At 40.9% G+C, this 12778-nt stretch overlaps 1 protein-coding gene and 1 pseudogene across 4 annotated transcripts in view; one reads left to right on the top strand and one right to left on the bottom strand.

Annotated features, from left to right (window-relative positions):
- Positions 1–12778, top strand: part of MBNL2 (muscleblind like splicing regulator 2) — a 194999-nt gene that overhangs the window by 64806 nt on the left and 117415 nt on the right. The window lies entirely within an intron of this gene.
- Positions 8138–11351, bottom strand: LOC135227973 (small ribosomal subunit protein eS25-like; annotated as a pseudogene).

The following is a 12778-nucleotide window of genomic DNA, read 5'->3' as shown; positions in this document are numbered from 1 at the left end:
TTCTGGAGGTTATATAAAGGTGAAGAAATTCAGTGTATCACTTTTATGTGCCACTACTCTGACTCACCTCTTGAAGAATTTTTTTATTCCGTGGCTTGCTTTCTTGACCAAGAGTTGCCTAAACTATTTCTGAATAGGTTTTTCATTGTCTCTGAAAATTTGTCATGACTAACAGGAATTACACATACATACTCAGTACTCCTTGAGAACTTACTATGTGTGAGTTACGTAACAGAAATTAGCGTGATCACAAATGTACTCTTGATGAGCTCATGTCTGGTAGAGAAAACACAGCACATCAGGAAATAACTGTAATACAAGATAGAAAGGGACGAGTGCCTTCATGGAGACTCCTACCGGAATCCACAGACGAGAGAGCTGGCTTCCAGCTGACAGTTTCAGGGAGCGTTTCAGAGTTCTTGGCACCTGAGCTGGATACTAAAGTTGGGTACAGTTTGGACTGGAAGAGGTAGGGGCATCATAATGAAAGATCTAGTTGAAGGAAGTGGAATAATTTAGCCCACAATTTTGGGGGGTTTATTTAGCCCTAAAATTATAGAACTATAAATCCTAGATTGCCTGGGAGAGTCTTCATATCATGATGACATTGTTTTTAACAGATATAAGTAAAATATGTTGCTAACAAGAGTTTAATGTTTAAATCTTTACAAGACTTCTTTTAAATAAGTTTACAAAAAAAAAAAATTGTTGATCTGTGCTCTTGGTATATGATTTGGGAAAACACAGTGTTGTGAGTTCACATGATAGTGACCTTAGCCTGTGCTTGGATGTTGAAGGGAATGGGTGTGTCTTTGGGGGAAAAATTCATCTTGTAAGTCAAAATATGTCTTATAAGAATTATTAGAAAAAAAAGTTGTCATCGAGTCAATTCTGACTTATAGCAACCCTATAGGACAGAGTAGGATTGTCCCATAGGGTTTCCAAGGAGTGACTGGTGGATTTGCACTGCTGACCTTTTGGTTAGCAGACATAGCTCTTAATGACTTTGCCACTGGGCCTCCATAAAAATTATGTCAGAAATTTAACTCGTGAATATAAGACTTTAAATCTTGTATTTAAGTATAAAAAAAACCTTAAATACAAGATTTAAAATCTTAAGTATAGGGAACCCAGGTTAAGTGCTACGGCTGCTAACCAAGAGGTCAGCAGTTCAAATCCGCCAGGCACTCCTTGGAAACTCTATGGGGCAGTTCTGCTGTGTCCTGTAGGGTCGCTGTGAGTCGGAATCGACTCGACAGGAGTGGGTTGGTGGGGTTTATTTAAGTATATGTAAAGGGAAAAGTTGTCTACACATTAAAAGCCAAAGAATGTATTTACAACCCAACAGAAGTCTTCTAAGTGTTCAAATTTGAAAAATTAGAAAATTAGATATGTAATCTACATCAGTAACTATGCCATTTTATTCCTTTTTTGTCATAGAAGTTATTATCTAGACTTTAAAATTACAAAGCACTTTGCCTAAAATAGAAATGAATAGATAAATCAAAATTCACGTAAACTCTAATGGTATAAGGAGTCCTTCAGTGGTGCAAGAGCTTAATGCACTCGGCTGCTAACAGAAGGGTTTGGTGGTTTGAGTTCATCCGAGAAAGACCTGGCGATCTACTTCCAAAAAATCAGCCGCTGAAAACCCCATGGAATGAAATTCCACTCTGACGCACGTAGGGTGGCCATGAGTTGGAGTGGCTCAACGGCAACTGATTTGATTTTTTTAATAATGGTATAAACATGTCCTAAAATTTATTATTTTGATTTTAGTCAAAAAAAGTAAACCAAGCATGTATTTATCTCTATGACTATCACCAATGGGAGCGTTCACTTAAAAAAGCAGTGTAAATTAAAACTAGAACACAAGAGCTTCAAGATATGGAAACAGGTCAAAGTTGAGAAATTCATTGTCCAGGTCATCCCCTCTTCCTTCTTTGTATTAATCCAAGCTTTCTCTGGTTGGATATTTAATATCACCATTTTAGCAAGTTCCTTGAAACTTCATATTCTTTAGAGAAGTTAGGAAAATATGGAGTAAATATTCTTGGCCTATAAACGATAAGTATTTCTTTGATACCAACAGGACATCAACTTCCACATGATTATAACCCATCATGCCACAGTTGGTTAATGTCCGTTCCACAGAGAAAGAATCAAGAGTAAATATGTTCAACGTAAAAACATGACCAAGCCATGAGAATACTTAACACCAAATTGAAAAGAAAATTCAAAAACCACTTTTAGAAGTGCCTGAAAGAACAGTTTTCAAATGTTTAAGTGTAATTACTTAATGCTTCAAGCTATCAGTTCCCTTTTAGGATTGTTACAGTTCAGGTTATTTAAGTGTGATGTTGTCTGTCTTAAAAATCGTCTAACTCAAAAGAAAGTGAAAAAAGCGCACAGGCACTGGAGTAAAAGGGACCTAAGTCTAAAAACCTCCTCAACAACTCCGTAGCCTTGGGTGAGTCATTTATCACTTCTCAGCTTTATTCTTACATCAGCAATGTCTGCCAGTGAAATTGGCTGAAGTGCGCCCAGTGCCTAGCCCCATGCTGCCATATGCGCCTTGCAAGGTTGTGGTAAAGACACGAGCAATAACTGCAAAGCCCTTACAATCGGACCTGGCCAAAGAAGGTACTCAAGAATATTAGCTAAAAAGAAAAATAATGACAATGATAATAAGGAAGTTGTTTAATTTTATCTCATGTCATATAAAAAAAAGATAGTGTTGCCCAGTGGAACTAGCACAGCGTAACGGAGAAAAGGAGCAGCAGAAGTCAGGCAGACCTGGGTTTGAATGAATCCTGAGACAAGTTATTTTACCTCTTGAACCTCAGTTGCCTGTTACATAAAATTGACATAATATACTTGCTTCATAAGGTTACTGTAAGGATTAAATGGCCTGAGATATGCCAGATGCCTAGCAGAGGACCAGGCATGTTAGGGATTGGCCATGTTAGTTCTTTCCTTTCTTAATAAAGCCAATTAGCACAACTGATCCATTGATTTTGATGACCGGACTTAAAGGCAAGATGTGTACCCAACTCTTCACAAACTACTGTGTGAGTGTTAATACCACAGTCATGCAAATTAGCAATGAAATTAGGAGAAATCAGGTTTGGGACAGACATCATTCTTGTTGTTTACTATAAGATAGTTTCTGAAAACACTTTGGGGTATTTATTTGTATTTGTAACTGTGAAAGGAATCTATTGACCTATCAGTACAGGGAAAAGTTAATCATGACTCAAAGGTATCCCATTTTGGGGTTATAAATTCTTTGTATACAGGAGTAAACTATCAATACGTACATAGTAAACAGATTGTGGTTGTTCGGAAAGAAAGTTGCTGAGACCTTTGAAAAGAGAGCTGTGCATAAGTAAATACTTTTATAGAAGGTATTTCAGAAAATAGAACAGAGTTCTTAACAGTGGCATTTGTCCGTGATTCGCAACTGTTGCTTGTTTATTAGCATTGTGTGTGAGATCACGGGGCATACAAGCGTTCCTGATTTCTTTTTTTTTAAGTTACAGTATCATTATGAACAATGGACATTGTTTAAATTTTTTCAGGAAGGCAAGATGACATTCTAGAACATTGTGTTCCAAAAGTTAGGCTAACTTGACAAAACGCAGATTGTTTCATGAGCAGCCAACTTCCCGGTAGCTGAGTCCTGCACCAAATTAACTCCATCTCCGACGCCGCTATAATCCATGAAGGAGTTTCGCTCACAGTTGAAATGTTTAAGATTTTTCTTTCCAGATTCTTTTTTCCTGTAATGGGTAGGGATCATATCTGGACTGTTTTGCAAATTGAAACCATCCAAGAGGAATAAATGAATAAACTTTAATGCTTATTAAGCCTAAAGGTTTCAGTATTTACCACTTTGATCAAGAATTTAATGTATTTGCTTACACATTTGAATTCTAACTCAGCTTAAAAAAGGAAACAATTTAAAAAATCTAATGCTAATTTTAGTAAAAACACCCCGAGAGTAGTTGGGAAAATAGTTTAGACCTTACATAACCCTTCATTATAAACAATTAGCTCAAAGACAGAGTGATGCTTTTCATTTCTAATCAGATGACGTCACTCCTCTACTCAGGACCTTGCAGCGACTTCGCATCTCACTCAGAGTAAAGACTAACCTGTACAAAGGCTGTCTGGATCCTGTGAGATCTAGTTCCTGTCCCCAACCACTCTGATTTCATTTCTCTACCAGCGCTCCTTATCCAGTCCACTCCCGCCCCATCTCTTCTTGCCGTCCCCTAAGTGTACTAGCCAGGTCCTTCCTTTGGGCTTTTGCACTTGCTCTTTGCTTTGCCTGCAAGTCTCTTGACTTAGTTGTATAAACAGTTTGTTTCCTCATTTCCTCAGGTTCCTGCTCAAAAGTATTAGTGAAACTGTTCTGCCAACCTTATTGCAAAGAGTAATCGCCTCATTGGTAGGACCCCATTTCCTTCTCACCTGGCTTAACTGTTCTCCCCAGCACTCACCACCATTTGATAAACTCTCTATTCATTTATTACCTGTCTCCATCCTCCACCCCACTAGAATGTAGGCCCCCGGTGGATAGGCATTTATTCTGTTCTCTTCATGGGTGTGTCCCCATTGCCTAGAACAGTGCCTCATACATAGATGCTCAATAGATACTGTTAAATGATACAGCATGTTCACCAGGAAAGTGTTCAAGTCTCTCAGACAGGGCTGCCCCATGTGATAGTACAGGTAGTGCACTGCACGCTAGGGCTGCCTCTCTCATCATAGTCTGTGTGCTTGGCACCTCCTGGAGTTGTGCAGTATACAATCTGGGTAGCCATTATTATGGCCCAGCTCTTAATGTCCCAGTAGATTTCACCCAAATCAGGGAACCCTGGGTAGCATTAGCAGACACAGATATGACTCTGGAATACAAGGCAACAATGGAAAATTGACAAGGAAATCTCTTGATTTTCTCTGAAGGGTATCTCAAGCTGCATGTAAGAAAGAGAAACTGCTTTTTACTACTCTCCTGTTTCTTCTAAATTTCAAAGATGTTAAAAAAAAAAAAAAAGGTCTTGCCATTTACCTATGGGATGTTGACTGTATTTTGGCTGATGGCAAATAAAATTTTAATCTCCATATTTATTGACTACGATTTCCAAATTAAAAGTGGTAGAGATGCAACTGTATTGGACAGTTCTTGAAAACATATCAAGAAACATATCAGAATACATAGTTAATTGTCTTTGACCTTAGTTAGCTTCATGTTCTTGAGCTCTTACTGGATCTTAGAGGTTAATTCTCTACTGAAATTCTCTGAGTGTTTTCTAAGTTGTATGCCTAATATTGGCCTTATTTGCAAATATAATATCAGATAATTTTTTTACTATTAATACTAATCATTATAGTAGTATGTTTTTGTTGTTGTGCTCCATCAAGTCAATTCCAACTCACAGTAATCCTGTAGGACAGAGTAGAACTGCCCCATCACGTTTCCAGCAGAGCAGATGGCCAGGTTTTTTCTCACACGGAGTGGCCGGTGGATAAGTAGCCGCTGGCTTTCTGTTAGCAGCTGAGCACCGTTCATGTAGTAGAGCCTACTTTCTGCCAGGCATTTTTCATGCATTACCTATTCCTTCCAACAACACTGTAAGGTAAGTATAAGAGGTCCGTTTCCCTGTAATCTGGCTTCTATCCTTTGGGCAAATCAACCACATCCTGTCTTGTGGCCTCCCTAGACTCTATTCATATTTCTATATAACAGTTTGCTGGTGTAAGTCCACATCCCAGTATGAGCCTACAAGCCTCTAAAAGATGATGATTGTGTCTTAGCATCTTTGTACCCCAGCATCTAGCATGGCATCTGCCTACAGTAGAAATTCAATAATAAACATTCAAAGAATGAATTGACTAGCAAAGGAATCCCCACAACTTTCCAGAACAGATCGATTGATAACCATCAGTGACCCCAAAGCCTAGCACTTCTTTGCATCACTGTTCAACATTTTCTTTAGCGTCTCTGTTTAATATCACAGGCCTGATCAACCTCTCTTTTGGATTTCTCCTGCTACACCCTCCACCCGATATTCTCCCATTTCTTTTACCACTCTAGCTTCCCCTCCTAGTTCGCCTCTAATGCTACCCCTTCCCTTGCTCCCTAGCTGTAGATACTGTCCAAGGCTCAGGACTGGCCCTTCTAGTTTAGTTTCAGTGATGAGCTCTGACAGCTTAGCTGCATTCATGGCGTCAACTCCCACCTCCGAGCCAATGAGTTCCAAACCTGGGTGTGTGCCCTTTCCGTGCCAGCACTACCACTCCAGCTGTCTATTGAACATTCCCATCTGAATAACTCATTGTCACCTCTCGTTCTACAATATCTAACTCCAAACTCTTCATTCTGTCCCCACCCCAAGCCATCACGCGCCCCCCAGAGCCTTTACCCCCAGCAGGAAAACCTTAGTGTGATTCTGGACACCATGGAGAGGACTCTTCGTCTTTTGTATATATGTGTATGTGTGTGTAGGGAATTATAACATCTTTAAAAATTAATCAGAACTATGGACTCTTTACCCAGAAAAGTGCCTGAACTTCATAGACTACTGTAAACAATTTCAAGATCTCAGCATTTCATGTTCACCTTTAAAAGTCCATCTATGGACTGTAAAATAAGAAATCCTGATATGAGGAGAAGCCTGGAAGATTGATATGGGCCCGAGAAGGCCAGAGAATCATTAAAGATACGTTTTGGCTATTTCACAAATTTGGCTAGAGCCAAGATTAGCAATAAATTCCTCCTAATATTCGAGACATTCGATGCTGAGGAAGGAGATGTACTTAGTTTTCAGGGTAAGAGGACCGTTACTTCCTGTCTAACAGCAGGTGGAATCAGTTGTAATGCCTTTGGTGAGCCAAGGAGCAAGGATCTTCAGGGAGTCAGACATCAGCCTACATGTCTTATCTGGGAATAGCACATACGTGGCAAGATGCCTACATTCAAGTCCAGTTTAAAATGAGGAGTTAGACAAGATATTCTACAAACATGGGAAAGAACAGAGATCAGTCACTGTACTCTAACGTGATAAGCCCAAGTGGGGCTTCAGAATCTATCTCTACACAAAGTCCTGAATAGCCACTAGCCTTCCATGAAGTTAGCCAGAGAGAAGAGGCTTAAAAAACTCCAGAGAGTCTTTGGTACTGAGTATAAGGAATGAAAAGGTCCCTGGGTGGAACAAGCAGTTTGTGCTCAGCTACCAACCAAAAGGTTGGCAGTTTGAACCCACTCAGTGGCAGTGTGGAAGGAAGTCCTTTCGATCAGCTTCCATAAAGATTACAGCCAAGAAAACCCTCCAGAGACCCTACAGGTCTGCGCTGTAGCACACGGGGTTACCGAGAGTGAGATCGACTCGATGGCAACACATTTAGAAGGAATAGTGATCATTTGACATTCTATGATTGCAACACTCCATGGTTAAAATGTGTAAGAATCGATAAAAAGGATTCATGGAAAAAATGGCAAAACTTGTGCTCCCCAAAAAACTAATGGAATAAAACATCAATTTTAATTATGTTCTTTAATAACTACATTTGTTTATTATTCACTTCACCTTCGGGGGTAACGCTTAGTTTTTTTTAGTTTCGTGTACTGGTTCTTAGTAAACCACTTCTCATCACAGTTTAAGGAGAAGGAAACATTGTCACATTAATGTAATTAACAGTCCGTTTCTTCTAAAAGTGGAAATAGCATGCATTTTGTCAATACCCTTATTCTTCGTTAAACTTTTATTTTTATTTTAGAGTTTTTGTTTGCTTAATACAATGACATAGTTGGAAACAAAGAACTAAAGTAAAAGCATTGGCCTGGGATTCTGTATTTGAGCCTTGACTTTGCTGAGTTGTAACTTTGTATTATTTTACCTCTCTGGTCTCCAAGCTCCTCACCATTTAAATATTTGTGCATTCATTCATCCATTCATTCATTCCCTCTTTAATTAAACAAGAGGTGCAAACTCAAAATCTGCAGGAACCAGGCAGGTTATCTGAATGAGTGACTCAGCTCCCAGTGTTGGAGAGACCCGCTAATTGTTGGAGACTACAACAAACCAACCAAGAGCACATAAAGAACCAGCTGCCATTGAGTCAGTTCTGACTCACAGTGACCACATGTGTGTCAGAGTAGAACTGTGCTCCACAGGCTTTCAACAGCTGATTTTTCAGTAGACCGCCAGGCCTGTCTTCTGTGGTGCCTCTGGGTGGACTCGAACGTCCAACCTTTCAGTTAACAGCTGAGTGCGTTACCCGTCGTACCACCGAGGGACTCCACAAATGTGCATAACCTCTGTAAAAGTGGCAGCTGTGACTCAGCAACAGACAGCTGCTGTCTGCCTTGTGGGAATCTAGGTTATTTTTATTTAATAAAGTTTTGTTTTTCATAACATACAGTTGGTTGGACCTGTTTATGCATCTTTCCTGGCGGCTGGGGCATCTCCCACCCTTGGTGTTCCTGGTGTGAATTACTTGAGCTCTGTGCTTTGAAACCAGCTTGTTAAGACCTTTACAGAACAGCTCCTGAAGGGCTGCCCTGGCCAGGGAACCTCGAATCTTCGGTCTCTCAGAGACAGCAATGGGGTTATAAACTCATAGTTGGGAACTTCGTTACAGAGTTCACCATATATGGCTTTGTCAGACAAGACCAGGTTATTGAGCTTGCCCTGAACTTTGCCTGTGGACCACTTCTTCTTTGTGGCTCTGCTCCCAAATTTGTTCCCTGGGTCTTTGTCTATCTTGGCCGACTTTCCAGCATCTTTCTTCTTCTTGTAATTCTTGGGCGACATCATGAAAATCAGAGAGTAGCTGCAATGACCTCGCTCTTGCTGAGGAGTGGGACAGAAAGGCCTGGGCGATTTTTTTTAAAAGAACCACAAATCTGAATTTTAATGTGAAGTTTCTCAATATCTAAATTTTTGCAATCAATTAAAATGTGTTTAAACACTGCAGTCCAAGCAAAACACATCTCCAGGGTGGATACAGATGATAGACTGCCACTTTTAACCTCTGAAGCAAACAAACCAATACTGATTTTGTGACGGGCACCACTAAACACTAGCAAGATGGCAGCATATACTGCTTCTTCATCAATAGGGATAACTGAGGGCGAGTGAATCTATAACCTGCCCGTAATCATCCTTGAAAGACTTTATTTGTGTTGCTTTCGCGATTCACCCTTAGCTGGTTTTCCCCTTACCTCACTGGGCACTCTTTCTCTGTCCCGTTTCCTGAATCTTCCTCCTCCTGACCTCTGAATCCTGGAGCCCTTCCAGGCTTGGTCCTGGAACATCTCACCCTCTTCTCACTCCCATGGTAGACTCCTTCATCTTTTTATAGCTCACTGAGCATATTCTTGCCCGAGAGCCTTTGTACTTGCTGGGCCATCTACCAGCACCCTAGACACCCTAGTGGCCTCATCCAGTCCAGTGACCGCAAGTTTTCTACGTGCTGAATATTCCTTCATTTGTAAGAACTCTCTTCCCTGAATTCTAGACTCATGTATTCAATTGCCTACTTGACAGCAGCTCTACTTGGATATTGAAGCGACGTCTCAAATTTAATATGTCCACTAATACATTTATGATTCATTCAGTTGATCAAATCAAACATCTTGAATCCTGGCTTAACTCTTCTCACTGTTGTTTCAGTAATTCCTGTTCTCTCTGCTTTCAAATATATCCTAAATCCAAATAGCTTTCAACACTTCTATCATGACCATCCTGGCCCAGATGACTATCGTGTCTTACATGGACTATGATAATAGCCTACTACAATAGCTTTCACTTTCACCACACCCTAGCCCAGCAAACAGAGAAATCCTTTTAAAACTTATGTCAGAGTGTGGAAATTTCTTTCTCAAAACGTCCAACAGCTTTTCATTACATTTATAAATTCAAAGTCCCTTAAGGCCCTGCAGATATGTCCCTCTGTTGCATTTCTGGCCCCATAAATCCACCATTGTCCCCTCACCACTTTGCTCCAGTCACATTGGTCTCTTTGCTCTCTGAGGCCTTTGCCCTTACTGTTCACTTCACCTGGAATGCTCTTTCTTCCTTGAGTGCTCATAACCACAACCTAGCCATAACCATAACCCTATCCCTGGCGCTACCACTGTCCCTAAGCCTAATCCTAATGCTAGATTTAACCCAAACCCTAACCCTAATCCTAACACTAACCCGTCCTCAACCCTAACCTTAGATCTAGCCCAAACCATAACATTAACCCTCAACCTACCCCTACCCCTAGATCTAACCTTAGCCCTATCCCTAACCCTAACTACAAGCCTTATTTCCTCACTTTAGTCTGGTCTTTGCTTAAATGTCACAAATCCGTCCCCCAGAGGACACCCAGGCCTTATCCTTAAGCTGAGTTATCTTTCCTCCTGTCTTTTCATTATCTATCTCCTCCACCAGAATGTAAGCCTGTAAGACGGGGATTTCATTGCTTTATCCCAGCATCTGCTGGGTGTTCAATTATATTTGTAAGTGAACAAATGTATCCTTCAATCTTAAGCTTTTAGATATAACCGTTCCAACAAAAAGGAGCTGTGGTGTTACAGTGGTTAAGAGCTAAGAGCTAACCAAAAGGTTGGCAGTTTGAATCCACCAGCCACTCCTTGGAAACCCTATGGGGCAGCTCTACTCTGTCCTATAGGATTGCTGTGAGCGAGACTTGACTCGAAGGCAACAGATTTGGTTTTGGTTCCAACAAAATTCAAATCACTTTTTTGAGGGGGCTATTTCTCATTTCTTCCGTTAATTTACTGAGAGAAAAGACATGAAGTTAAAGGCTTGTACAAATAAGGCTCTTGGGCTTACAACTCAGAAGGTGTCTGTGGGTCACGTCCATGTTTACAGCTGTCCTGACAGGAGGTCACATGGAGACGTGCCCACACGATGTTGGCTAAGACCGATCGAAATGGAGGGAATGGCTTGTGGGACCACTGTGGTCAACTCAGTAATGCTGAAAAGCCATCGACTGGTGCTGGTATTTGACAAAATTTTCACTAGTCTGCTGTGAAATACGGGCATTGAAATAGGCTTCCCTCTCCCCCCCCCCAAACTAAATAGATTAAATTTAATGGTTGCTTTTTATTCTGAGATTATTGCCTTCCTATTTTTCGGATTATTGTGTTCCTTTCTTTTATAAAATGATAGTTCTAATGGGTGAGTTTTAGTGTGCTTTTTTCCTCAGTGTCCTTATTTAGCAAAAGAAAAAGCAGGGGACTCTCTGACAGCTTCCCACTCTTCTTATTAAATATTACTGCTCCATAAAATTCAAAGGTAGGGACCCACCTGACCACCCACACTACTGGCCTGACATCCCCACCGCCAGAGTCACTCTTGAGTCGCACACACAAGAAGAGTGTTGTCATGAGCGCTGTTGTTGTTAACTGTGTTGTGTCAGCCTGGACTCATGGCAGCTCCATGCACAATAGAACAGAATGCTGCCTGGTCGTGAGCCATCCCCATGATGAGTTGAGGATTGGGCCATTGGGTTTTCATTGACTGATTTTCAGAAGTAGGTTGCCAGGCCATTCTTCCCTGTACATCTCAGCCTAGAAGCTCCACTGAAACCTGTTCAGCATCGTAGCACCACACGAGCCTACTCAAAGACGGGTGGCGGCTGTGCGTGAAGTGCGTTTGCCGGGACTCAAACCAGAGTCTCCAGTACGAAAGGCGAGAATTCTACCGCTGAACCAAGAGTAACTATTAAATTCACATGTTAACTGAGAGGGCCGCAGAACCTCCTCTAGCTGTTTTCTGTTAGCAAATGAGCACAGCTTGCTCCATCAAATAAGCTACTTTTCATTTTGGGCAAAAAAAGAGCCTGATGAAAGACCTTGAGACGGTGAGCACGTGTGTTTCAGTATGCAGGAGCAAGCCCCCAAGAAGCCAGCAGGCAAGGTCTGACCCATGGCAGGGGCAGATCCCTGGGGCTGGGGAGACCAGGATTGTCTGGGAAAAGTGCATCAGAGATGAACTTCACTTACTTTACAATTTCCCATGACCTGACCCTGCTAATACTAAATAGCATATCCTTTCCAGTCGGTTTGGTTCAGTTTCCTCCATCTAAAGATTGTAGTCTAGTGTGTATTACTGTTTCTCAGCAGTCATGATCAAGAAGAATAAAACTGATACTCAAAGTACAAACCCTTCCGCATGAGCACTGACCTTTTGGAATCAGGAAGTGAGTGGATGTTGGTATATTTATTTGTGGTCAAACTTACCTAGCCATCCTGTCTGACCAACGTGTATTTGGGAGATATGACTGATTCGATCCTTTTCTTATGGCTGAGATCATTTACCCACAATGAATATTAAGCCCTGGAGAAGAAGGAAAGAAAGATGACTTGGAGGCTTTAATCTAGCTAAAGCAAGACAAAATGACTAGATTCAACTTCCGACAAGTTTATATTTTATGGAGATGATGATTGTCTTACCAGAGCATTTCTTATTCTTAAAAAAAAAAAAAAAAATCGTTACTTATAAAGTTTGCCTAAAGAAGTGATGTGGACGCTAAGGTGTGTTAGTAAGCAATCTTAACATACCTAAGGTTTGTTTACCAATGCACCTTAGCACTTACCGGTTGAAAAGTACAGTATAGATAGCCTTTTTTTAAAATTCCCAGCTAGCCCACATCTCAAATCTCATCTGAGGGGATATTTCAGGTGCACCCAGTCCTTAGTGAAATCATTACTGACGACGCTGATGACATCATTTCCACACGTGCCCTGAAAGCC

The sequence above is a fragment of the Loxodonta africana genome, chromosome 17, assembly GCF_030014295.1.
Source record: "Loxodonta africana isolate mLoxAfr1 chromosome 17, mLoxAfr1.hap2, whole genome shotgun sequence".
In the NCBI taxonomy this organism is placed as follows: domain Eukaryota; kingdom Metazoa; phylum Chordata; class Mammalia; order Proboscidea; family Elephantidae; genus Loxodonta; species Loxodonta africana.
This window is presented reverse-complemented; position numbering and strand designations above follow the sequence as displayed.